This window comes from Mus musculus, chromosome 11 (assembly GCF_000001635.26).
Source record: "Mus musculus strain C57BL/6J chromosome 11, GRCm38.p6 C57BL/6J".
Lineage (NCBI taxonomy): Eukaryota > Metazoa > Chordata > Mammalia > Rodentia > Muridae > Mus > Mus musculus.
Genome location: NC_000077.6, coordinates 45,803,740 through 45,827,960, shown reverse-complemented (window position 1 = coordinate 45,827,960; position 24,221 = coordinate 45,803,740). Strand labels below are relative to the sequence as shown.

General features: G+C 46.1%; 1 long non-coding RNA gene and 1 pseudogene across 1 annotated transcript in view; both read right to left on the bottom strand.

Annotated features, from left to right (window-relative positions):
* F630206G17Rik (RIKEN cDNA F630206G17 gene) overlaps nt 1–19,878 on the bottom strand; it is a 34,798-nt gene extending 14,920 nt beyond the window's left edge. Inside the window, exon 1 of the long non-coding RNA NR_045876.1 lies at nt 19,637–19,878. This is a non-coding gene — a long non-coding RNA (RIKEN cDNA F630206G17 gene). The remainder of the gene's footprint in view (nt 1–19,636) is intronic.
* Nucleotides 14,048–14,686, bottom strand: Gm12163 (annotated as a pseudogene).
* Nucleotides 19,879–24,221: the final 4,343 nt, after the last annotated feature.

Below are 24,221 nucleotides of genomic sequence, written 5' to 3'. Positions count from 1 at the left end.
GAAAATATGAAATTCTCTGTAAAAATTAATTCTATTTTTTGTTTTTGTTTTTCAAGACAGGGTTTCTCTGTATAGCCCTGGCTGTCCTGGAACTCACTCTGTAGACCAGACTGGCCTCGAATTCAGAAATCTGCCTGCCTCTGCCTCTGCCTCCCGAGTGCTGGGATTAAAAGGTGTGTGCCACTATGCCCGGCATAAAAATTAATTCTTATCTGTTATGGGTGATTTATTTTTTGAACTAGAGTGTCACTAGGTAGTGTACGATTAACCTTTCTGACTCTTAACTGGAGCCTGTGACTCAAGCTTTTATTTTTATTATTTGCTGGCCATGTGATCATTTTAAAAACATGCAGTTAAACATGTGCTTTGTAGAATAATCAAATCAACATGATTAACATATCAATTGCCATCCACTATTTATCATTTCCTTATCATGAATACATTTGAAATCCTCTTGTAACCTTTTTTTTTCTTTCCTTTTTTGGGGGTGGGGTGGGCAGGGTCTTTCCATGTAGCTTTGGCTGTTCTAGAACTTGCTATGCCAACAGGCTGGCCTTGAACCCATAGAGATCCAACATGACTCTGTCTCTCTTGTGCTGGGATTAATGGCATGTGCCATGATACTCAGCCTCTTGCAACTCTTTTGAAATAGACATTACAGAAGAATTGTATTGAGAGTCTGTAGCTCTCCAAAGTTAGCTGCTGTTGACAAAGGGTTACCCCATGACACCCAGTAACTGACAGCACCTAGTGCCACCATCATAAATCATAGGAAAGACAGAGGGTCAGCATGCCCAGCTTTAAATCCATTCCTGTTGTGAGACCTTCCTCCTTCCATCCCTTTCTTCCTCCCGCAAACATTCATGGGCTACCTGCCTCGGGCCAGGCAGTGTGTTTGGAGCTAGAGACAGTGAAAAAAGTTTATGTCGAGGAGATTATAGACCAAAGGGACTCTTGGGCAGTTTACCTATTTGCTCTCACAAATGAGCAGAAAATACAGTCCTACACTATGACAGTGATCACAGAATGCCTGAGGTACTCAGGGATAACAGTGAGGAGACAAACCCAGTCTGCAGAAACGACAGGAGACTGTTTCCCAAGAGTGCTCAGGGTTCATTGCTTTTGTGTGAAGTGAATGATTTGCGTAGGGCAGAGAGGGAGTGATTCTGCTAAGGAGACTCAGACCTATGGGAGTAGGGTGTCTCTAGGAGGTTTATGTTTCGGATTGGCTCACTGAAGAAATCTTGCGAGGCGTGCGGGCTGGACCTAGGATGTGCTAGAAAGGCCCATTTGGATAGAAGCTGTATGTGCGGGGAAGATTATATCCTAGAAGGTCAAAGCTTCAGCTGTGGGGTCACCGTGTCCTTGGACATTGTTCTTTCACGTATTAGTATTAGTCAGTGATCTTGGGCAATTTAATCTCTGTGGGTGTGATTGAATTGGGGATGATAATAGTGACTGCAGTAGGCTGTTGTGAGACCCAAGTGAGGTTATGGATGCGTACATAGCTCTTGACACAGTGCTTAAGTTGAGGCTCAGGAGAGAGTACTCCTCTTAGGGTGTCTTTCTGTGCTTCTGTCCTGTCTCATCCTCCACCGTCGTCCCTCATGGGAAGCCATTGATACTGGAATTCCTCTTCCCCGAGACAGTTCACAGAAATCAGAAAACTCCTCTTCTCTAACTCAATTGCTATTCTGACCTCTGTCTTGCCTTCCTGTGGACAGGGAGAGGTGCATTCCTCCCCTCCCTCGTCCCTTGTGATCTACGGCAGGCTGGAGAGCTGGCCCTGAGGTTGTGAGGGGGGAGAACTGGCCATGTCCTTCACTGGCTGCAACATTCTGGAGAGTGGAACAGTGGGCCCTGCACCTCAGCTGGGCAACAGAGTAGAGTTGGCTCTGGTTGTGGGGGTGGGTGGGGGAATGGGGGGATGGGGAGATGGAGCGATGAGGGGATGGGGGTTGCAGATGAGCTGCCCTGAGATCTGGAAAGCAGGAGATCCATCAGGTTGACCAGCTCAGATATCTCTCAGGCCCAGGTCCAGGGCTTTGAATTGATCTACCCCAACATCTACCCCACTGATGAACTGCTGGAGTGCATGAAGTGGCCGGTCCTACAGATCCAAAACTACAGGGTCTCCATGACGCAGGACAAGAACAAGGTATCTGAGAAGAGTCTCAGTGAGGTTCCAGTACTGATAGTGTAGCAGAAGCCAGAGGCCTCGTACCAGACCGAGGAGTCATTGCAATGGACATTTGCAAGCAAAGAAGTGTGGACAAAAGGGTGTACTGTAAGGGCATACTGTGACACACTACAGATTCCATGATGAGACTTTCTCTCTCTCTCTCTCTCTCTCTCTCTCTCTCTCTCTCTCTCTCTCTCTCTGTGTGTGTGTGTGTGTTGTGGAGAAGTTGAAAGGGTGGAGAGTGGGTATGAGGGGAGGAGAAAGATAAGGGGGATTGGGGTACATGTTGTGAAATTCACAAAGAACCAATGAAAAGTTTTAAAAGGGGGGCTAGAGAGATGGCTCAGTGGTTAAAAGCACTGACTGCTCTTCCAGAGGTCCTGAGTTCAATTCCCAGCAGCCACATGGTGGCTCACATCCATCTGTAATGAGATTGGATGCCCTCTTCTGGTGTGTCTGAAGACAGCTACAGTGTACTTATAATAAATAAATCTTAAAAGAAATTTTTTTTTAAAAAAAGAAACTATCACCATGAACTTACATATTGGGCCAGAGATGCAGCTCAGTTGGTCAAATGTTAGCTTAACACAGATAAAAACCCAGTACTGCAAACACCAGGCATGATGGTGCACACTTGTAATCCTAGCAGTCGGGGAGTAAAGGCAGAAGGATCAAGAGTTCAGGGGCACCCTTGGCTATAAAGTGAGTACAAGACCAGGCTGGGCTATAGTGACCTGTCTCCAAAGAAAGGCAAACAAACAAACAAACAAACAAATAACCAAGGAAGACCTTCTACTGACTTTGTGTGGTACTAGGTTGTATGACCCATCTGCGAAGGAATGCTGTAAGCGAGGATTTGAGACAGGTGAACAGATATAGCCCTGGCTGGGTTTTCCCCCTCTGTCTATCTCCTTTAGATCTTCCTGTTTCGTCCAAATCACATTTCTAACAAGGCTGTTCTCGTTTCATGAAACCTAAACATAAATCAGATAACTCCCTCTGGCTCTTAGAGTCTTCAGTCTCAAGATTCCTGTGTCATGACGAGCTGAAGCCAAATACTCTTTGCATTTTCCTCGCTGACCCGTCCTTTGAATTGGCTGTGTTGACCCTTCATGAAGGGTGGCCCCTACATTGACCACAAAAGAAACTTCCAATAAATAACAGCATATGATAATGCAGATGGGGGAAATCACCATCAGAGGTAACCTCACAGTGTATAATGTGGGTGGCAAAGTAAGCACAGGGTGACAACTCCCGGGGAATTTACTGTCTGTGTGGACTTGGGAAAACGTACCTCCACAACTTTTCGGTTCTGTGCCTGTGCTGAAATGCTTACCAAAGTTGAGAAGGGAGAAACAGCCCCTGCTCTGTATCCAGCAGCTTGTGCTTTGCTCCCTCTGTTATGGTAGAAGTGGATCTTAGTAAGGGTTTCACTGCTGTGAACAGACACCATGACCAAGGCAACTCTTATAAAGGACAACACTTAATTGGGGGCTGACTTGCAGGTTCAGAGGTTCAGTCCATTATCAAGGCAAGGAGCATGGCAACACCCAGGCAGGTATGGTGCAGGAGGAGCTAAGAGTTCTATATCTTGATCCAAAGGTAAACAGGAGAAGACTGGCTTCCAGGCAGCTAGGGCAAGGGTCTTAAAGCCTACTCTGGCAAGCTACACCTACACCAACCAGCAAGGCCACACCTCCAAATAATGCCAATCCCTAGGCCAAGTCTATACAAACCATCACAGGGCCCAAGAATGAGCAGACAGCTTTCCCATTCAGAAGCCAGGGAAGTCAAGCTCTCTGGAGCTGTGGATTCTTCTGACCTAAAGACACATCAGCATCTGCTGTATCAGTTTGCTTTCCTTGGCACTGCAATCAAACACCGGACAGATGCCACAAAGGAAAGAAAGGCTTATTTTAATTCAGTTTGGTGGTACTTTCTCTTGTGGTGGAGATGTCATGGTGGCAGGAGCTCGAGTCCCCTGCTCATGTATCAGGAAACAGAGAAAGATGAGCACTGATGCTCACCTCACTTCCTCTTTAGATACAGTGTACCACCCCAACCTATGGAACGGGACTTCTTACATTTAGGTTGAGTCTTCTCCTGTAATGTTGGAAATCTGTCCTGAGTAGTCAGAGGGGCTAGTCTCTTTGATGACGACACTCGTCCGGTCATATTGACAATCAATAGGCACCATCAGATCTGTCTTCATTGTTGAGATAAGAAAGGGATAGAATAATTGACCTGTATAGAGTGCCTCAAGTCTCGATGCTTCTTGTACAATGCACTTTAAAGATGTCAGGTCCTTACCCAGGGAGTGGTTTTGTTGCTGAGCACTCTTAGGAAGAATGAACGGCTTCTTATAGCCCAGGGACCTTAGGAATGGGAGACCACAGCCAGCACCAACATTTGAAGGGCTAGCTCTCACCCACTGCCTGTCGTGGATGGAGCAGAGGAACAGAAGGAACCCTGGAACAGTGATACTGTGGTGGGCTGCCTGGCACAAGCCTTGCTTCCATTTTCCCACGACTGTATCAGAATTCACATCCTGAGAGCAGGAGACACCATAATGGCAGTGGTGGGGCCTCTCACCGACCTCAGTGTATGCAGCTGGAAGGTGGACTTGGAAAGCTTGGGAAATGACTTAAGTCTGGAGTACCAAGTCACAATTTCTCTCAAGAACCCAACTTCAGTACAGACGTCAGGCTCCAAATCACAAGCTGATTTGGAAGTGTGCCACCGAGAACCATCTCCGCTGCAAACCACCCTAGCCTGGAACTGCCTGGTTGTAGTCACTGTTGACTTTCCAACACCCTTCCTTCTCTTCTGTCAGTCCCTAAGGTCCCTTGTTCATTGGCACAGTCTCCAAGCACGGAAGAGCATGCCTCTGAGTCCTGAATGGCCTCCCCTGAAAGGCTGCCAGCGCCCTGTGGCTGTATTTCTTACGATGGTCAGGATGTTTCCGTGGGCCTCCTGTCTTCTGCTTTGGGTTGAGTTTCCCCACTGCTTCCTTCACACCCAGAGTCTAGGCAAGAAACTATCTTTCTGTCCTCTCCACCACTCCCACCCACCCACACCCTAGTCTCTTCATAAAAGTCTCCATGGTCGGGACAGGGTTGCCACCTGCACTGCCCTTCACTAGTTTGACTGGTTTGTCCTGCCGAGACAGCCCACTCCCTTCAGGAGTGATGACCCACAGTGGCCTGCGTGGTTAGCAGACAGGACCAAAAAAAAAATCCTTCAAGTTTGCCAGGCAAACAGTAAAATAGGTCTTTTCAAGTGATTCTGGGAACCTGAAAAGTGACTTTGTTGTAAAACCTGTGATTTTCCTTTCTCCTTTCCAATGAGTTGAGGTTTTGAACTATACTTAGTATTCAGAGCTCAAAGCGCTCTCTGTTCTCCCTGCTTGAGAGTGAACCCTTTCTCCCAGTAAGGGGCAGGGCTTTTTGAAGAACCTTGCTGCCTTCCTTTAGATGACAAGCAGATTTGGTGCACTTGAACTGACCGTCATCCCAGCCGCTTCTAAGTCCATTTCTGAGGGAGGAAAAGGAAAAACTTACCCTCTTGCTCTTAAAAGTATACAAACATTATTCATTAAATTTAGCCCTCTCCAGTCAGGAGCCAATTGTGGTAGAATGGAGATAAGAAAGCAACATTAGGAAGAAAGCAACATCAACCAACTGTATAACACACACACACACACACACACACAGAAAGAGAGAGAGAGAGAGAAGAGAGAGAGAGGGAGAGGGAGAGAGAGAGAGAGAGAGAGAGAGAGAGAGAGAGAGAGAGAGAGAGAGAGAGAAAGTTTAACCTCTCAGCAGGCTGGCTGGGACAAATGGCCCTTGGTGTCTGGCAGGCTCTCACTAATTAACATGGTGGTAGCTCAAGGAAAGCCATGATGGGAAGTCCAGTTATTGAGTTATCCTGGATGGCTTCCTCCCTATTGTGTTGCTTTAAGCAATTGCTAAGACAAAACCAGATTCCAGAGTTGGGGAAGTAGCGCCCATCTATGTGTGTACAAAGGCTGGCCACATCTACTGAGGTTATCCCTTCAGTAGGAGACATGAATCAAGTAGGAGACATGAATCAAGGGGAGTAATGAGAAATGGCCTGTCCCCAGTTTCAAACAATAATATATATTTTGTCTTAATGTTTTTTTTTTGAGCCTAGGTTGGCCTTGAACTTGCTATTGAATTACTGTTTACATTTACATTTCTTCTACCTCCCAAGTTCTAAGATTACAGCCATGTACTGTCTCATTTGGTTTGTAAGGTACTGGGAATCTAACATCCCCGGTGCGTGCGCATGTTTGTATTGATAGAGTGACAGGACTCCACTGTGTCACGCAGCCTGACTGTGAACTTTCTATTCTCCTGCTTCAGCCTGAGTGTTATAGGCATGTGCCTCTACACCCAGCTAAAAGGAATAGTATTAGATGACACAAAATGGTCTGAGCCTTGCGGTGCATGGACAACACAGAGGTGTGGCTTCTTCACTACGAACAGCACAGGTTTCTGTGGGCCAGCATGGCAGGCAAAATGAACTACGTCCATTTCATCATGGTCAGAGGGTGTGGTTGCAACGGTCAAACAGCACAGACAAAATCTTTGGTGTGCTTGTGACTCACTGAGGAAAGCTTGAGGGAAGTCATTTACTATCAACAGTGGCCCATTGACTGCTGACTGGGAGGGTGTGCCAAAGGATGGAGAAAACAAACTGGTTTCAGTTGTGAACTCCTAGCTGAAAGGTTCTGGATTCATGGGTCAGTGGGGAAAGTGCTGGTTGGGCAAGCGCGAGGACCTGAGTCCCAGTTCCTAGAACCTATGGAGAGCTGGACACAGTAGTGCCTGCTGAAATCTCAGTGCTTCTTGGATGAATGGAAGATGGAGACCAGAGCATCCCCAGAAGCTCACAGGCCAGCTAGCTCTACATATGCAGCAGCAAAGGAACAGAGACTGTCTCAAACAAGGAGGAAGCAGAAGACTGGCATTAAAGGTTGACCTCCTCCCTCCACACAGCACATGTGGGACACACACACACACACACACACACACAGATTTAAAAGGCATGTGGGGTGGCAAGAGGAGCTAGAGACATGGCCTGGTACTTAAGAATACTTGCTATTCTTTTAGATCTTTCTTAAAATTCATAAACACAGGGCTAGAGACAGATGGCTCAGTAGTTAAGAGCACTGGTTGCTCTTGTATAGAACCCCAGCTTGGTTCCCAGCACCCATGTTGGGTGGCTAACAACACCTGTAACTCCAGCTTCAGAGGATCTAACACATTCTGCTGGCTTCTTTGGGCACTGCCTTAGTTAACCTATTGCTTCGATAGAACAACGTGACCAAAAGCAACTTGGGGAGAAAAGGGTTTACTGTAGTTTACAGTTCCAAATTGCAGTCTGTCAATGATGGTGATCAGGGACTCAAGGCAGGGACCTGGAGGCAGGAGCTGATGCAGAGGCCATAGAGGGGTGATGCTTACTAGCTTGCCTATCATGGTTTACTCAGCCTGCTTTCTTATAGGATCCAGGACCAACCAGCCCAGGGATGGCACTACCATATCACTAATCAGCTGATAAAACATACCACAGGCTTGCCTATGAGCCAATCTAGTGGGGGCAATCTTCTCAACTAAGGTTCCATCTCCCATAATGACTATGGTTTGTGTTAGGTTGACATAGAACTAGCTGGAATAAGCACCCACACACATATAACATACATACACTACATAAAACCTCTTCCTAGGAGACAAGTTCTTCCCTATTGGGGACCAGGTTTCCCTTCTCCCAGTTTGAGAGCCCAGTAGCTTGGGGACCATCGTGGCAATAATCTGAGAGGCAAACAGAGGAGCTCAAGTGTCTATAAAAAGCACAAAGAAAGCCAAAGGGATGGACTTCCCAATGGCAGAGGCCGCCACACCGCTAAGCTTCTTGCCATCTGCACTGGCAACAGCCATGGCTCATTTATCTAACAATGGTTAACGATTCTCCAGACGGCACCAAGTAGACATATTAGCCAGGAGTGTCTGTGGCTATTTCCCAGTCTCTAAAGGTGTTATTTAGTTCTCTGACAGTGTGTATGTGTGGGATGCGCCAGACTTTACCTTTCCAGGAGGTTTACCTTTCGGAATGACCTGGGTGTTCTTGTTTCCTGTGGATGGCTTCAGAAATACAGCCAAGGAAGCATCATGGCTGGTAGTTAGCTATGCTGGCTGGAAGAAAGTATTCTAAAGAGACACCTGAGCCCCTCTGTTTGCCCATCAGATTACTAAAACAATGGTCCCCAAGATACTGGGATCTCCTGCTGGAAGAAAGGAAAGGCTGAAGCCTGGAGCCAGGCAGGGAGGAACTTGTCTTCTAGGAAAAGGCTTTATGTAGTTCCGGTAACTTGCCAGACAACATGGCAGGACCAACTGGGCCCTAGACATTGATAGGCCAGTGATGGGTGGTACCACACCTTGATCCAGGTCTGCTTACTCACATATACCTATTGCCTTCTACTTAAACCCAAATCTTGTGTCAGTCCCTGGAAGACAGACGTGGGTGGATAGTGGAGGGGTGCTCACTAGACCTCTTTGTTCTTTCTGATGTGGCCACATTGGATAAATGCCCTTCTTCACTGTTCTGTATTCATTCAGCTGGCGTTTTAGGGATGGGCTGCTGAGCCTAGCTTTCACAAGGTTCTTACTTTGTTAGGCCTCTGACTCTAATGACTCAGTAACAGCAGGATAGGAAGGAAAAACAATCTCAGAGCTCGTTACGTGTAAAGCAAGAGCGGCATCACATTGGAATCAGCCTGGCTTTCCCCATTCCAGCAAGGGGCCCTCTCACACTTCTCCCCCGCCATAGGGAGGAGCTGCTTGAATCAAACCACTGTGCTCCATCCATCCTGCTCGTAGATTGGCCTTATCAACTGTCAATTAGGGTAAAGATACAGTTCTTCTAATGTTCATTTTGATCATGTCACTTCTCCTTTTTAATGACATGCCATTGGTGTGTGTGTGTGTGTGTGTGTGTGTGTGTGTGTGTGTGTACACGTGTACCCACAGATGCCGGAGAGATGTCAGGTCCCTTTGAATGGAGTTACAGGTGTTTGTGAGCTGCTCAGTGTTGATGCTGGGATCTGAACACGGGTCCTCTGATGGAGTAGTGAGAGCTCGCAGCCACTGAGCCATCCCTCCAGCCGCCATCCTGCTATAGCACGTTTGGGCTTCTGAGCATATTACAAACAAAACTTCATGACTGAACTTTTAACTTCTCTCCAGTCTTCCTCCTTGTTTGTCTGCTTGTCTGCCCAATGGCAAGAATACAGGTGCCAAGAGCAAGGGATGGGAGTGAGCCAGCAAGAGAAAACACAAGCTTCTCTTTGTGTGTTTGTATGACTTACAAAAAGATTATGTAGCCTCTGCCACGAGGGGGTTGTTCTGTTTCTTGACCCTTGACTATGGGATGGCCTTATGACTTGTTTCATTCATTAAGAGTACTTGACATGGTATTGTATTGATTTGGAACCTAGACTTAGAGAAATGGAGTATGTCTGCCGGCTCTTGGAACCTGACACTGCTGTGTATACAGGGCCAGGCTAACCTGCCAGATGACAGAGACCTATTTGGAAGACAGATTGGTTATTACATCCAAGGCTGCCTTAGGCCAATCTCCGTCTAGCTAATGCCCAGACCTGCAAGAGAGAGAGAGCTGTCTGTGTAATGTCTGCTGACTGTCAGTGCTTAGATGAGCTTAGCTCAGATCAGAACAGTTCATTTGATCCTGGACTCATGAGCAAAATAATGCTGTTAAGACAGTGTGTGCCTAGTATATTATGTGTGTGTGTGTATGTATGTGTATATGTGTATGCATATGTATTCATGAGTGTGTCCAGGTGTGTGGATTTGGGGGTGCCTTCCTCAATTGCTCTTGCCCTTTTTGTCCTTTTTAGTTTTGTGTGTGTGTGTGTGTGTGTGTGTGTGTGTGTGTGTGTGTATGCATTCATGCATGCAGGCCATGGTGAATGTGTGGAGATAACTTTTGGGAGTTGTCCTTTCCTTCTGCTGTGAATGTCCTGGGAATCAAGCTCAAGTGACCAGGTTTTCCAGCAGGCCCTTTTATTGGCTGAGCCTCTTTTGAGGCTCTTCAAGCTTGTTTTTTGAGACAGGGCCCTTCATTAAATTCTCAGCACACCAATTCAGATACACTAGCCAGCCAGTGAGCTCCACAGATCCTCTGCCTCCAATCACTTTACAGATTACAGATGTGTGCTGCCACACATGGCTTTTTACATGTGTGTTAAGGACCCACACTCAGGTCCTCAGCTCAGACAGCAAGCACTTTTCATCTCCCCAGCTACTGCTTTTATGACTTTAAGTCATAAGGACTTGGTGCAGCTTGTTACACAGCAATAGCTAGTTAATACATCCATACGTTGCTGTTACATGTCATCTTAATTCTCAACTTTTGTTTTACATAAATATGAGCTCAGATTAGTTCCTCTGCCTGACAGGCTCCTGTCTTAAGAATATTCATATTTTAAGTCTTGGTATAAATGGCTTTCATCTCTTTAACCCTCACAGGCTAGATTTGCTGTCACTATTGACAAAAACTTCTTGACCTTACTCTGACCAAATGCTTCTAAGTGCCCTAGGCCTGGACCTTCAGCATGTGTTCTAGTTAGATCTGCACCTCCCAAATTTAATAAGAATATGGTTAAGTGAGGTTAGAAAGAATTCCCAACTTGGAGGTCACCCTCTTCTGCTTTTAGCAAGAATCCAGGTAAGTGAGCTCAGCTAGACGTCTTCTGAATGCTTAGTCATCCATCTCCTGGGACCTGCACCCTGTCTCTCTGCTCTAAACCTCCAGTCTTCCCTATTGTATTTGGAGCTGTGCCCAATCTCTCTTACCTATTGCAAAAGCCTGTGCAGTAGCAACTGGCAGAATAAATCCCTTTCTTCCTCCTTCCTTCTCTCTTTTCCCTTTGCTCCCTTTCCTTCTCTCCCCCTCCCTTTTAATGGAAAGGATTAGGTTTACTTGTTTTATTTCATGTGTATGATTTCTTTTTCCTGTGTGCTTTATGTGCCTGCCTGGTGCCCACGGAGGTCAGAAGAGAGCATCAGATCCCCTGGAATCGGTGTTACGGATGGTTGTGAGCCACCATGTGGGTCACTGGAACCAAACCCAGAACCTCTGCCAAGAGTAACAAGTGCTTTTAACCACGGAGTCATCTCCCAGTCCCTCTTTTCTCTTCTTTGGCAGGGTCTTATGTAGCCTTGGCTGGCCTTGACTTGCCACATAGCTAAGACATTGACCTTGAACTCACGATCCTCCTGCCTCCTCTCAAGTGTCAGGATTGCAGGTGGGAAGCATCTATCTATGACTTAATTACTTTTTCTTCTTCACAGTCGTATTCTTCTTAACAACCCATCTTTGCTAGACAGTTGTTCCACTGAGTAGTAATCACTGGTTTATTCTGTTCACCTTCTATTCCTCCACGAGGCTTTGAAGGCAGGCCTGGATTTTTGTCGTAGGTAACACTCATAGTCTGAGCCTACCAGAGTAGTTAGAGAATAGTAAGAACACAATGCACCTTTGTCAGTGGAAGGGTCCATGGGTGGACAAAATTATTCTTTCTCCGGGTTTCATCTTTCCTGCATCTAGAATATGTGGGATGGACAGGTTTCTGGGATGCAGATAAGTGTTGTTTTGTGTGCCAACTCCAACAATCCACTGGCCCTGAGTGTTTGCAGTTCTTTTCTGATGAAGACTGCCTGGTTGTGACTGGAGTTACAGGGAAGGAATGTCATGATTAATTAGCGATGTTTGCCATGATCAGGAAATGGGAGATGACAGCCGACCTGCCAGAAATGGACCAATCTAGGGAAAGATGATTGCTCTGCCTCCTGTGGCTATCAATCAATCTTGCTCAACCCAGCCATGTCTGCATTGCACGTTGTGCCAATGAAGGGCAAAACCAAATGTGGAGCTGACTAGGCGCCAGCGTTAATGGTGCTTGCTGTAGTAGAGACCAGGTGCTTACGAATCCGTCTCTCCTCCCCCGTGGGCATGCTCGAGAGCTGGACTGTTGTTTTCCAGACCCAGACCATTGAATTTGTGCCAAAGACCAGTTCACTCCGACTCAGCAATGTAAGCAGAAGTGAAAGAATCCCCTCTGGCTAGGAGCAGCAGAGCCCTCTGTGCAAATCCTTCCCGTCCCATGATGGGTTCCACACAGAGGATGCACAGGATGGATCCTGGCACCTGAGAAACAATACCCACAGTGGATTTGACCAGCAATGAAGAAAACGCCTTTTTTCTTTTTTTCCTCTGAAGCCACTGAGATTTTTCTGGAAGGGTTATCCAGAAATATTTTCCTGACTTACTCTCTTCCTTTTATTCCTCTTCCTCTTCATCTTCTTCCTCTTTATCCTCTTCCTCCTCCATGGAAGCATTGGTAATGAATGGTGTCTATGGATACCAATACAAATTACACATCTAAGGAGGTGGTGAAATGGTTCAATCAGTGTCTTAGTCAGGGTTTCTATTCCTGCACATACATCATGACCAAAGCAAGTTGGGGAGGAAAGGGTTTATTCAGCTTACACTTCCATACTGCTGTTCATCACCAAGGAAGTCAGGACTGGAACTCAAGCAGGTCAGGAAGCAGGAGCTGATGCAGAGGCCATGGAGGGATGTTCTTTACTGGCTTGCCTCACCTGGCTTGCTCAGCCTGCTCTCTTATAGAACCAAGACTACCAGCCCAGAGATGTTCCCACCCACAAGGGGCCTTTCCCCCTTGATCACTAATTGAGAAAATGCCTTACAGCTGGATCTCATGGAGGCATTTCCTCAACTGAAGCCCCTTTCTCTATAACTCCAGCTGTGTCAAGTTGACACAAAACTAGCCAGTACAGTCAGCATGGTGTTTATCTTTCAAACTGAAGGATCCTCAGATTCTTCTAGCTCCCGAGTTCATGTCAAAAAAAGAGAGAAAGAAAAAAAGCCGATGCATTGGTAAATAAGTCACTCTGGTGGTATTTGGGGAGACTGAGGCAGGTGTAATCCTGGGGCTTGCTGGTCAGAAATTCCGCCAACTAGATAAATCCTTAGACCAACGAGAGACACTCTTGCTTTAAAGAAAATACTTTAAGATTTTATGTTTACTTCTAATCATCTATATTTTGTCTGTGTGGATTTGTGCTTCTGAAGCCAGAAGTGGGTAATGGATTCTCCGAGAACCTGAGTTCCAGAGAATTGTGAGTCATCTCTTCCTATGTGAGTGCTGGTCATATGCAAGAGCAGTCAGTACTGTGGGCCTCTCAGCCACCTCGCCAGCCCCTTATTTACTGGGAATCTTGCCTTTTACCTACGCGGTAAATTCTCTTGTTTCTGCTGCTGGTCCAGGAGCCCATGAGTCTCCAGATGCTTTTCCTGTCTCATCTCCTATCTTACTAGAGGAGAGCTGAGATTATAGATGCGTGTTACCTCATTCAGTTGCTTGTGAGTGCTCCAGGGACCGACCTCCACTGGTTGTCGGGCTTGTGTGGTAGTTCCTTCAACCACTGAGCTATGTCCAAGGCCCCTGAGAGACTCATCTCAAAAGAGAGAAGATGACAGAAGTTGTCATGGCCTTCCCATGCACCCAAGTGTGCATGTATGTGTGCAACACACCCACCCCAGCTACTACCCACATGGAAAATTACATTTAGATATTTCCAGTGTTTTAGGTAACAGAGTCACGACTGTAGAATCCGGTGGTGTTCCCCCACCCCCACCCCCCAGCAGCTAGTGTTTTATTCAGACAGCAGTCTCATTATACATGGTCCAAGAACATTCAAATAAAAACTCAAATCAGAAGTTAAAGATTGGTCTTCAAACCTCATAGCCAACAATGCCGTGTTTGCCTATGATCTCTCAGATATAAAACCACATCCACACCTCAGTGGCCACCAAACTGTCCAGCACAGCTTCCTTAACCGAAAGGTGTTTGAAGCTACCAGTTTTAGCACTTTGATATTTTTTTTCATGCTCTGAATAGCTATAGGGATTTCAGCAGGGCTCGGGGAGAACTAGCTCAACCTTGGCATAGCCAAAATGTGGCCAATCGAGGCTTCGGGTAAGTCGCGGCAGCGGTCATCAGCATCAGGGCCTTCTCCATGAAGTTGCGAATGAACTTGGCCATGGCCAAGGAGGAAGGTATCTCCCGGAACCACCGGTTGAATGTGCCTGTGGTGTTTTTGCGTGCATTTATTATTGCTCACTTGTTGCCTGTGTGTTCTTCTCCCACCGAAAGTGACCCACCCCAGGGGAGAATAAAAGCTCCGAATGCCTCATCCCTTTGTCACTGATTTCGGTTACTTGGCAGTCCCTGCAGAAGGAAAAGTTTCTTCTTTAAGTTGAAGAATGTGAGTGTTCTCACCTCAGACATGCTGCCATCTACAATTTGATTGCCAAAGTTTTCCAGCTCATGACAGGTACAGAAAACGCTGATTTAAAATTTTCACGCCTCTGTCAGCAGCAGCAGAGCAGGTCATGAATATGCATATCCAGGCAAACAGCTGCCACTGGCTGCTTCAGGGAGGCAGGTCCCAGGCTGCGTGGTGACAGGTGGGAGAAGCTGACCGATCTGTGTCTGACCCATACCCCTGGCTGGTTTACCTTCTCGGTTCCTAGATGTTGAGCCCTCAGTTGTTCCCAGGGACCTACGGCTCTCAGAGGTGCTGGCTTTTCACGTAGTGACATGTTTCCTCCCTATGGTCTCATCAAAATGTTTCTATCCCAGATGTCGCTCAAGAACAGTGCTTGCCTGGTATGCATGAGGCCTTGGGTTCCATCCCCAGAACTTTATAATCTCAACGTTTGGGATGTAGAGGCAAGAGAAGGCAAGTTCAGTCACTGGCAGGTTCTCTGTGAGTTTGGGGCTAGCCTGGTATATGTAGTTTGGGGACACATAGGACCCTGTCTCGGAAGAAACACAGTTTCCCACTGGAAGGTCCTGAGTTCTCCCTACTTTTTTTGTTTGTTTGTTTTTTGTTTTTGAGACAGGGGTTTCTCTGTATAGCCCTGGCTGTCCTGGAACTCACTTTGTAGACGAGGCTGGCCTCGAACTCAGAAATCCACCTGCCTCTGCTTCCCAAGCGCTGGTATTAAAGGCATGTGCCACCACCGCCCGGCAGCTCTCCCTACTTTAGTGTGCTGATGTGTTTTGCTCGCTGGCAGCTTTACTCAAGTTTTTAGAAAAGGACGGGATGGGAATTTTCTTTTCTGCCCTGTCATAAATGGCCACCTTTCAAACAGCCTGTGGAGGGACAGTGTTGCTTAAACTGGAGGGTTTGGACTGATGAGGACAAAAGAAAGGCTCTGCAGCAGAGCAGGGCAGCGAGGGCCTTGGACGCCATCCTCCTGTGATCCGCAGTGCCCAGGGCTGGTCCACCGTGGATGCTGTCATTGAGAAGACAGCAGAGTAACCAAACCCAGTGAGGATTCCTTTTGCAGTGGAGGTGGGATGCTAACAGAACAGGCAGGAGAGCTAAAGGTTGGCGAGGGTGGGGTGGCTTTCTGATAAAGAAACAGGATTGGGAGGTAGATGTATCAGGAGTGTTAGAAGTTTAAGGTCATGCTTGACTACAAAGCAAGGTCAAGCCAGCAGGAATTATACAAGATCCTGATTTAAAACAAAACAAAACAAAACAAACTTTTTTGATTGTTTAAAAAAATTAAAAGGCTCAGAGAGCAAAGTAAAGTCGAGAAGGAATGGAAAAAACGGAAAAGAGCTGGAGAACAGAGGGTGTGTAGCGAAAAGCCATCTGGACAGGACATTGGCCATTGCGCTATTAACTCACCAGAGCTGTGGTCAACTGCACAAGCTTGCTCAAGATTGGGCCCATCAACACTTCATCTCTGAAAGGGAGAGGGCCCAAAAGAAACCAGCCTTCCCTGTGGGACATTGAGAGTTCATGGTGGCCGGGAAAGGGCTGTCACTTATTCAGGCTGAAGCTACTCGTGTAAGTTACCCTTGGCCTAGTAAAAAACCCCCGCTGTGTTCATGTGAGCATCTTAGCTCAACCCCAAAGAAAAATCGTGAATGTAAGAAGGAGATTTGGGAGCAGGAGAAGCAAGGCGGACATGGGAAAGGATAATGGGGTGGCAATGACTGAAATTCATTATATGTACCAAACTGTCCAAGAGCAAAAATTAAGAAATAGGACCAGAGAGGTGGCCCAGCATTTTAAAGCACCAGCTGTTCTTGCAGAAGAGGACCCAGGTTCAGTTCCCAGCACCCACAAGGCAGCTGCCTATTGTAACTCCAATTCAAGAGGATCTACCCACCCTCTTGCGGCCTCTGCGGCATGGCACACTGATGGTGCACAGACAAAAACATCCATACGCCCAAAATAAGAAATTTAATAACAATCAAAAATGAAAGTGGGACAGGAGGCAGTAGGCCAAGGTTATGGTTTTAGAAATAGAAAAAAAGGGCCAGCAAGAGAGTGAGACATCATGGGGCTTTGTTGTTCTGCTGCTCATGTTTGTGAATGTCGTGGAGTGGAAGCAAAGGAGAAGTCTGGCTCACACTGCTACCGGCTCTCCTCAAGCTCGCACTGACTTGGGGCGCACCACACATTAGTGGTTCATTTATTGCCCACTCCAGCTCAAAACATATTATCTCACACAGATCCACGAGGAAACTACAGTTAAAAAATAACTTTCTAGAAGGTCACCAAGTTAGCACAGTGACAGAGATAAGAGCCTTGTTCTTAATGGCCACACCTGAATGTTGCACTCCAGGAAGCTTATCGGGCACCGCGCACCCCTTACAGAACCTGATCTGTCCTGTTGTTACTGAGGACAGAGCTGGGAGTTTGGAGGACATCCAGACTTTTCTGTGTCTTGAAAAAGAATCCCAGGTAGACACCCTGGGATACCAAGCTAGAAACAGACATAGAGATGGTGTATTAACAAGACGAAAGCATTCCTGAGAATTGTAGTGAGCTAACAGGCCCCAAATCACTGGCCCAGGGACACTCATGACCCTTCCCATAGGTCATTTACATAGAATCTGCTCCTCTGTGCCACATTTCACATTACAAGCTTTTTTTTTTTTTTTCCTTTTGTCCCAAGCATGTAGCCCAGGTAGGGAAGGGTTTGCAGGCTTTTAGCCAGATGGCTTTTTTAGTTGTGAATTTCATTGTCCACCTCTCTAGTCTCCATCTCCCGAGACATCACTTTCCTCACGAAACATGAGAAGAACCCCAAAACGGTAGAGGTGCCAGTAGCAATCTGTGCTGTTGGGCTGTGATCCCACCAGCCACAAGCATCTCCTATTGGCCATATTCCCTTAGGCGAGGTCTTCACAAGTGTCCTCTGGCTAATCTGAGAGAGCAGGCTGCCATCTCTAATATGGTACAGTCTCATCAGTGTAAGAGAGTGGAAATGCCCCTGAGAGTAGCATCCAGGGTGATTGTATACCTGTCAGGCATGCAGAACCTCCCTACAGAAGACCTCTAGTCATCCAAGGGCCCCAGAGGCTGCTGATGGGCGGTCCTTTAGAGAGCCATGGTAGTGGCACATAGAACCAGATAGCTGAGTAGAAAAATGTATCCTGACAATGAACTACTTTTGAGTCACCCCATGCCCTTGGCCACGTGGCTGGAACTTGTCCATCACAGGTAGCATTGCACATCTGGAGAAGTCAGCATTGCACGTCGGAAGAAGTCAGTATAGGCACGAGGAAAGAAGCTTAGCAATCAGAGCTTTCAAAATCCATTTACTTCATGCTCCAAAGTCCTGGGCTGGAACTGACAGCCACTTCCTCCCTGGTTTCTGTAACGGTCAAATAATAGTGCTGAGCCATTAAGCCTTTCTGAGGCTAAGATTCCCGTTTCAGGTAGACTGTTAAGAGAAGCCTGCAAAAAGACTTGACTTCAGTGTAGACCTTTTCTTTCCAGTCCTGTGAATAGTTAGCAGCACAATACCTACCCGTGGTACCTGGAGTCTAAGTATAGTGATCTGAAGTGGAGAGATATTTAAGAGGAGGGTCCTTTAGAGGTAGAGCAAAAAAAAAAAAAAAAAAAAATCCCCGTTCACGTTCTCTGTTCTAAGAACTGGGGATAAGGATAATGAACTCGTCTGGGTGGGTGCAGGCCAATTAGTCCAAAGTCTGTAAACCTCCCCAGTCTTATCAGGGCTTTACTGCAGGTGGAGAGTGGGCAGCCCATTCTGGTGACTTTGCATGTGAAATTAATTGCCCTAGAAATGTCGGGAATTTGATCTTCCATCAAATTTGCCAGCCCTTTAGATCCCTTGACAATCTTTGACTATTTGCATCTCAAGGTTAAAGCAGGCTGTTGCTTTCTGGATGCTAATCAGCTGTGAAAACTTTTGATCTTCTCTGGAAAACACACACAGACACAGACACACAGTCACAGACAGACAGACAGACAGAGACACACACACACACACACACACACACACACGCAGAAACACACCCTTTGCAATGGACCTCTTCAGAGAGTTGGAAAGGGGAAGGTGGCTTTGCTGGAAGTGCACTGGTTTCGTTTAGCAGTTGTTTTCATTCCTTGTAGGGCTCAGTGAGAGCCTGGAATATCCAGTAATATTTGAGTTCCCTCTACCAAATGCAGTGAGGATTTTGTGTGTTTCTCCACGATAAAATACCCATTTCAAAGAGGGCAATGGGGCAGTTTAGTGCTGCATGGGCAAGCCCTCCCCCCCCCCCCCCCCGTGTTCCACCCCCACACTGCAAAAACAAATAACAAGTACAAAAGAATGCCCTCCCCCAAATTCTCCCTCCCCCGAAAAGTTCTAGTTTTTAGTAGCTTAGAGATTCACAATAAACTTCACAAACACCTTTTCAAAGGAGATGGGAGTGGAGTGGTTAAGAGACTTATAGGTGTTTAAGGGGATGCTATCCTACTGTGGTATTTTAATGGCACTGCGTTTTTGTCAGTAGGGGTTGGGACAAGTGTCCTATTGCTACCTTACACACCTAACTGGATACTGGATACTTTGCAGTGAGTGACATTGTCTTTCTAGGACACAGTGTTTTGCTATATAGCCCAGGCTCTCTTCAAACCTTTCTGCACCCTCACTGCTGTTCTTTCTCCCCAACTTCAGCTTTTACCCTCCCCCCTCTCCTTTTATTTATTTATTTATTTTTGAAGCGAGATCTAATGTAGCACAGGCTGGCCTCAGCTTGCTCTGTAGTCAAGGATGACCCGCAGTTGCTGATCTTCCTTCCTCCACCCCCCCCGCCCCCCCAATGTGAAGGGAATTTGGGTTCCTTTCAAGTTCTCAGTCTCACTCATACAAAGATTTAAAAACAGACTCAGAAGGGAGTTAGAGGACAGTTAGAGATCCGGAGAAAAGTGGCTGAGTAGTCAAGGGTAAATGTCAAGCAGCTACTGAGAGGAAGGAGAGAGAGGGGAGCAGAGAAAGTCATACCTTTTTGAGTTAGGGTCCGAGACAGCTGGGTGATCAGCGATGGAGGGAGGGCTGTATAAAACTGCATGGTAGATGGGGGGGTGGGGTGGGGGCTTCAGAGAAGTAGTCTTGCACCGAGCTCGAGGGCAAGCAAGCTCACCCAGGCTTTTGGCCAGCATCGACAGAGATAAAAGAAGAAACACACTTGGCGCAGGGCTGCAGATCCAAGTTTAGAGGCCATCTTATTTCGGGCTCTTGTGGTCTAGGGCACCAGAATGATTGGGCCGAGGACACGTGGTTAGAGACAGAAATATAGTTTATTAAGGAAGGGAAACCACTGCCCAGAACAGAAGTGGGCTTGTGAGTGGAGAGAACAAGCCACAGCAGGGCGAGGTGCAGAGCCGATTACACGGCATTTCTATGCTTTTCTCCAGCACGCTTTCTTCATGGGAAGAAGTCCAGGTTTGGAAGGGTTTCCAGTCTTCCAGCATAGTGGTCTGGAGCATGCTTTGTTTCTCCTGCGATCCCCAGGGTGGGGAAAGACTTCCTTCACTCTGAACATCTTCTTTGGATGTTCATTTTAATGTTTCAGACTCTAGGCTCTTCTTTCCAGCCACACAAGTGTTGAGAGTACAGGCATGTGTTACCACCACACCCACCTTCAATATAATGAGTTTATTTTATGATCTAATTGGGGTATTGTGTGTTTGCACTGCTGAGGTTAGAACCCAGGACCTCACACATGTAAACCAAGTACCTTAGCACTGAACTATGTCCTTGCCCCACTCCCTGCCCTACTTTCCTGAATGCTTGGGTTAGATACATCAGTACTAATCTCTCACTTAGATCAGGCTCCCTTGATGGTGGCATTATTAATATTTGGGGCCAGATTACTGTGGGCTGACTCTGCCCTGTGTGTCCCTGGCCTTTATTTACTAGATACCAGTTAGTATTTTCAATAGTGAAATATCTGCCCAGATATTGTCACATGTCCCTTAGGGGTGAGGTTGCCAATTTAGCAAATACAAATAGAGACTGTCTAGTTAAAATAGAATTTAACTAAGGAAACAGCAAACAATTTTTATAAGTATAAATTCAGCTGGATGGACTCTACAGGCTCAGGCAGTCTACTGGGATGAAGTGTGTGCAAATTCCCCCCCACCCCCATGTTTCTTAATGGTTCTTCTAGATAAAAATTTGCATGCACCAGTGATCTCATATTATTAACCACTTCATGCTTGTGATTTTGCCCCACTCTTGGCTATTCAAGTCCTCGTGTACTTTCCAATTCAACTATGTCCCTCAGTCAGTCCTCATGGTACTTACCAATGAGCATTATTGGCCTTGGGCACAAGAGGAAGTAGAACTACTTAAAGTATAAGAAGATGAAGTGAGACTTAGTCACAAACCAAAACCAGGCAAGGCAACTCAGGATGATGTCTATGCAAGCACTGTCCTTCCACAAATGATGAAGGACCGAGCCAGCTAGGCATCGGAGACACTCTGCTCCTCCAAGATCTCCACAAAAAGTCAGGCCCAGAACTTAACACAAGGTCCTCACCTTGCCAGTTGGTTAGCAGATATTTCTGGGTAGTGGCTATGGTAGCCAGGGGCTGGCACAGTAATAAGGAAAAAAACTCCATCCTGTGATTGTCAGAAGCACATTGTACCTCCATAAAGAGATGCTTGCTGATAACAGGTGGCATATCCCCAGGGGCTGTCCAGGAACAAACAGAACCAAGTGACCATGGGCAGAGTGGGAGGCTGAAAGGCTTTGTAATCAGATAGGAGGTTGGAAGGAAGGGTAGAGTTTGGGCTGGTTGTGGCCGGTGAGTGCTGGTGAAGATTAATAATTGGCTGTTCAAAGCAGCGTGGTGGTGTGATGACCCTTTCCATCCACAGTCCTTCATATTTGTTTTCTGTCTGTTTAGAGAAGTGGAGCATGCTTAGGGGAAAGTTCAAGAAGGAAGCTTGCAGCTGGGCCAGTGGTGATGCCCACCTTTAATCCTAGCACTTAGGAGACAGAGGCAGGTCCATCTCTGAGTTCAAAGTCAGCCTGAGCTACAGAGCATGGTCCAGGACAGCCAGGGCTACACAGAGAAGCCCTGTCCTAGTAAACCAGAAACAAACAAATAATAATAACAAAGGGAATATTCCCAACAATCTATTACACTCCACTCTGCAAACAGTTTAATTGGACTGAAACAGGGACTTAGGCTGCTTTTGCCAAAAAGTGCTGACTCTTTATTTAGTCCCGTAGGTGTCTAATGGGTAACTAAAATCTAGGCTATTCTGTCTTTATTTTGCATCTGTGCCCTTGGCTGACTTGAACTTTGGGTTAGAGTCCTTCTTGACACTTCACTAGGGTGTGTTTGATGTAAAAGTGGCAATGCCTCTCCCCCCAAATCCACCCGAAGGCTGACTCAGTAAATTATCAACCTTTAGTGTTTAAGCCTTTTTCCAGATTACCTGAATGGTACCTAGAAGTTGCCAGTCTTAAATTACCTTAATCTGAAGAATAAATTACCTTAATCTGAAGGCCTAACTGACTCCATCTTGCCGGTCTGACTTCTTGCTGGTCTTGCTGGTCTGACTTGTCCCTTCTCTGAGTCATTCTTCCCTGTAGTTCTCTTGGATTCCAGGAAAAACAGGTCTCATCAGTACACATCTTGTGACACGGAGGAAACTGTCCCCAGGCAGTAGCCGCATGCTGAGATAAGGATGGACCAGCCCACAGTTTGAAAGACTGCTTGACTGTGTGCATGCTTACCTGACCTCTGTACAGAAGCTGTTCCTCTGTTCAGAAGCCTGGCTTCTTATCAGCTCGCAGAAGACTGCAGCAGGGAACTCTCTGTTCCTCCCAAGTGTGACTGCCCTGAACACAGTCTTTGCTTGCTTCACTGGGGCGGGTTATTATTTGGTCAGCTGAGTGGTGGTGACTAACCGAGCCTGATCTACTGTTGAACCCACAGAGTCGGGCCTCTGGCCTAGGATCCAATAGCAAGACAAATACCTTAAAGATGACATGTCAGGGCCTAGTGTGTTGATGCGTGCTCCAAGTCTTAGCACTGTGGAGGTTGATACATGAGAAGCCTGAGTTCTAGGCTAGCCTGGGATACATAGACTGATCCCATCTCAATTTTTTAATTTTAAAATTTTTTACTTATTTTATTTTTATAGGAAATCTTTTTACAAAATATTACTTATTTTTATTTCTATGAGTACACTGTAGCTGTCTTCAGACATACCAGAAGAGTGTGCATTGGATCCTATTACAGATGGTTGTGAGCCACCATGTGGTTGTTGGGAATTGAACTCAGGACCTCTAGAAGAACAGTCAGTGATCTTAACTGCTGAGCCATGTTTCCAGCCCCTATTTCAATATGTTTTCTTTAGTATGAACGTCTGTGTGCTGGTGCTGGGCCTGCTACATGTGCTGACCTTTATCCTCCATAGCCTCTGCAAACTTTTTTTTTTTTTTTTTAATTTCCTATGTTACTTTCCCCTAGACAGTTTCTTGCATTCATTGTTTTGTTTGGGTGTGCTTTATGGATTACTGTTGTTCCTATTGCTTACTCAATGCTGCCCTCCTTTTATATTTGCCTTTTAAAGAATTATTTTTGAGACAAGTTGTCACATATCCCCCAGGCTGGCTTCCAACTCATTATACAGTCAAGGATGACTTGAATCTCCGGTCCTTCTGTCCTTCCTTCCTTCCTTCCTTCCTTCCTCATCTTTCCTTTCCTTTCCTTTCCTTTCCTTTCCTTTCCTTTCCTTTCCTTTCCTTTCCTTTTCTTTTCTTTTCTTTTCTTTTCTTTTCTTTTCTTCCTCCTGCCTCCTGAGTGCTGTGATTGCAGGCATAAGGCACATATAAGGAACCCTTATGTTCAGAGATTGACATTACCTCTAAGGCCTTACATTGTAATAATATACATTAATTTTTTTATTACAAAATGGGATGATATCATAAAAAGCAATTAAAACCACACAAACATTATAAACCAAGTTAAAGGGAAAGCTGTAGCCATGTGAAAACGCTTGTTAATATTTACCTAGAAGTTACCCAGGAGATGAACTTGTAAAGTCAAAGAGAATAGAAAGTTTCATATAAACAGAACCACGCAGCCCCAGGTGGCTTCTTTTCTTCATTGTACTTATTTCCAGACTCATTCGTGTCGTATGCATGGGCAGTGGTTTCTTCTCATTACTGAGTGGTTGTCCATTAGATGGGTTTCCAGTTTGACTACCTGTTGACAGCAAATGGGATTATTTCCAGTGCTGAGATAGTCCAAGGAGAGCGACTGTAAACACTGTATACAAGTGTTTGTGTGAATGTAAGCTTTCACTGTTGGGGTATTAAGAGAGGAATGGCTAATTGTATGACAGATGTGTCTTTGACTTTTTACAAAGTTTGCCAGCCATTACCATTTGCACGTCCTCGGACGTGATACTCGTGTTTCAGGTGCTAAGCGTGCTCACTGGCACTTGGCATTGCCACCCTGGCTGTTCTGAGGGCCTGTTTTGAATGGTCTGATTACTCTTCTTTTGTGACTTTGAAGAACATTTTTGTGTGCTTATTTGCTGTCATCTTTTAAAAAATGAAATG